The following is a 2,309-nucleotide window of genomic DNA, read 5'->3' as shown; positions in this document are numbered from 1 at the left end:
TCGATGAATTTGTTATCGTGTTTATTGATGACATCCTGATCTACTCAAAATCAAGAAAACAACATGATCAACATCTTCAAATTGTTTTGGAGACTCTTCGAACAAAAAAATTGGAATCAAAACTTTCCAAATGTGAATTATGGCTCGATCAAGTGTCTTTTTTCGGACACGTAATCTCCGCCGAAGGTGTCAAAGTCGATCCGACGAAAATTGAAATCGTCACTAATTGGTCACGACCTATGAACGTATCTTAAGTTCGTGGTTTTCTGGGTCTGGCTGGTTATTACAGACGATTCGTTGAAGGTTTCTCTAAAATATCTCTGCCATTGACCCAATTACTCCGAGAAAGAGTCAAATTCAATTGGGGTTCCGAACAAGAATCTAGTTTTGAGGAATTGAAGCATCGATTGGTTACCGCACCTATTCTTGTATTGTTGTCTGGCAATGGTGGGTTTCAAGTTACAAATAATACTTCAAAGAAAAGTCTTGGTTGTATTCTTATGCAACATGAAAAAGTGATCGCATATGGTTCTCGTCAATTAAAGCCTTATGAGGTCAATTATCCGACTCATGATCTCGAATTGGCTGCAGTGATCTTCGCACTCAAGATCTGGCGTCACTATTTGTACAGTGAGACCTGTGAAGTTTTTACTGACCATAAAAGTCTCAAATACATCTTTACTCAAAAAGAGTTAAATATGCGTCAACGAAGGTGACTCGAACTTCTGAAAAATTACAATGTTCGGATACAGTATCATCCGGGCAAAGCTAATGTAGTCGCCGATGCTTTAAGCCGTAAAGCTGTGGAACAAGTTTTTTCTTTAATTGTTTCTACGGAGTTGGATTTAGAAATCTAACGGTTCGGACTAAAAATCTATCCGAGTTCACAAACGGAAATTCTATCGAATCTAATGGTAGAACCGACTATAATCTCTCGGATCAAAGAAGCCCAGCAAAATGATAGTGAATTATGGGCAAATTTCCAGCAGGCACAAGAGAATTCTAGTTCAGAGTTCAGAATGGATGATGATCACGTGTTATGGTTTCAGGATCGTCTTTGTGTTCCGAATAACTCAGAGCTTAGAGATCTAATTTTGACCGAAGTTCATAACTCTATGTTTTCAGTTCATCCTGGCACAACAAAAATGTATCATGATTTGAGGAACCATTTCTGGTGGATTGGAATGAAGCGAGATATCGCCGACTTTGTAGCTCGTTGTCTCACTTGTCAACAAGTTAAAATTGAACATTAACGTCCGGGTGGTGTTTTCCAATCGTTGAACATTTCGGAATGGAAATGGGAGCACATAACTGTGGATTTCGTAGTCAGATTACCCCGTATGATCTTGAAACACGATGCAATCTGGTTAGTGGTTGACCGACTCACAAAATCGGCTCATTTTCTTCCTGTCCGACAAACTTGGTCAATTGATAAATTGACAGGAATTTTCCAACGTAAGATTGTGCGTCTTCATGGCACACCTATATCGATTACCTCCGATCAAGACCCACGTTTTACGTCTCGATTTTGGGAAGGTTTACATAAAGCTTGGGGCACACGTTTGAATTTTAGTACGGTTCAATTCCTACAGTGATGAATATGAGCGCAATTGAAATTCCTGGGGAATTATACATTTGTGTATTGATAAGATCATTCACTATTTCTTGAAGCTCGATCTCTTCCCCAGATGAACCATATAGCCAAGAGAAACCATGAACCAGAATAGAAGAGCTTTCCCCACCCATGAGTAAATATTTCATAGTAGCCTCATTAGACCGTACATATTTCTTGGTATATCCAGATAATAGGTAGGAGCATAAACTGAAACATTTTGGAGCTACAAAGATAGTTATTAATTCTTATTGATGAAATTTCATTCTACAGAATAAACCTAAACTAAAAATGAACTAAACTCGAAATAAAGCGAAATTTACTGAAGTATTATTCTATTAAAGAATAATGAGATGAGTTGGATAAATATCCAGATTTTTATATTCTATATATAGAAAAAGAAAAGAATTCTTTTCGTAACATAGTTGTAAATTCCTATAGCATAATAAATCAATGGCTTTTGCCACAAGAGGAAGACATTTTTTTTCAATATTCTTTGATTTCAAAGATGCATTATCATTCATGTAAAACATCGAATAAAATAAATAGAGAAAAGCCGACCATCGGAATAGAACCGATGACCATCGCATTACAAATGCGATGCTCTAACCTCTGAGCTAAGCAGGCTCACATACTTCACCTAATTCACCGATCTTACTAACCACAATAGATCAAATAGCAATGGATACGACTATTC

The 2,309-nt window shown here is 37.1% G+C and overlaps 1 non-coding gene across 1 annotated transcript; it reads right to left on the bottom strand.

The window, feature by feature from the left end:
• Positions 1-2,166: 2,166 nt before the first annotated feature.
• Positions 2,167-2,239, bottom strand: TRNAT-UGU. Its single transcript has one exon. It is a non-coding gene; the product is annotated as a tRNA-Thr (tRNA).
• Positions 2,240-2,309: the final 70 nt, after the last annotated feature.

Source organism: Cynara cardunculus (genome assembly GCF_001531365.2).
Source record: "Cynara cardunculus var. scolymus isolate 2C chromosome LG 8, CcrdV1, whole genome shotgun sequence".
In the NCBI taxonomy this organism is placed as follows: Eukaryota; Viridiplantae; Streptophyta; class Magnoliopsida; order Asterales; family Asteraceae; genus Cynara; species Cynara cardunculus.
The sequence above is the reverse complement of the archived record's forward strand: the minus strand, read 5'-3'. Positions and strand labels throughout refer to the sequence as shown.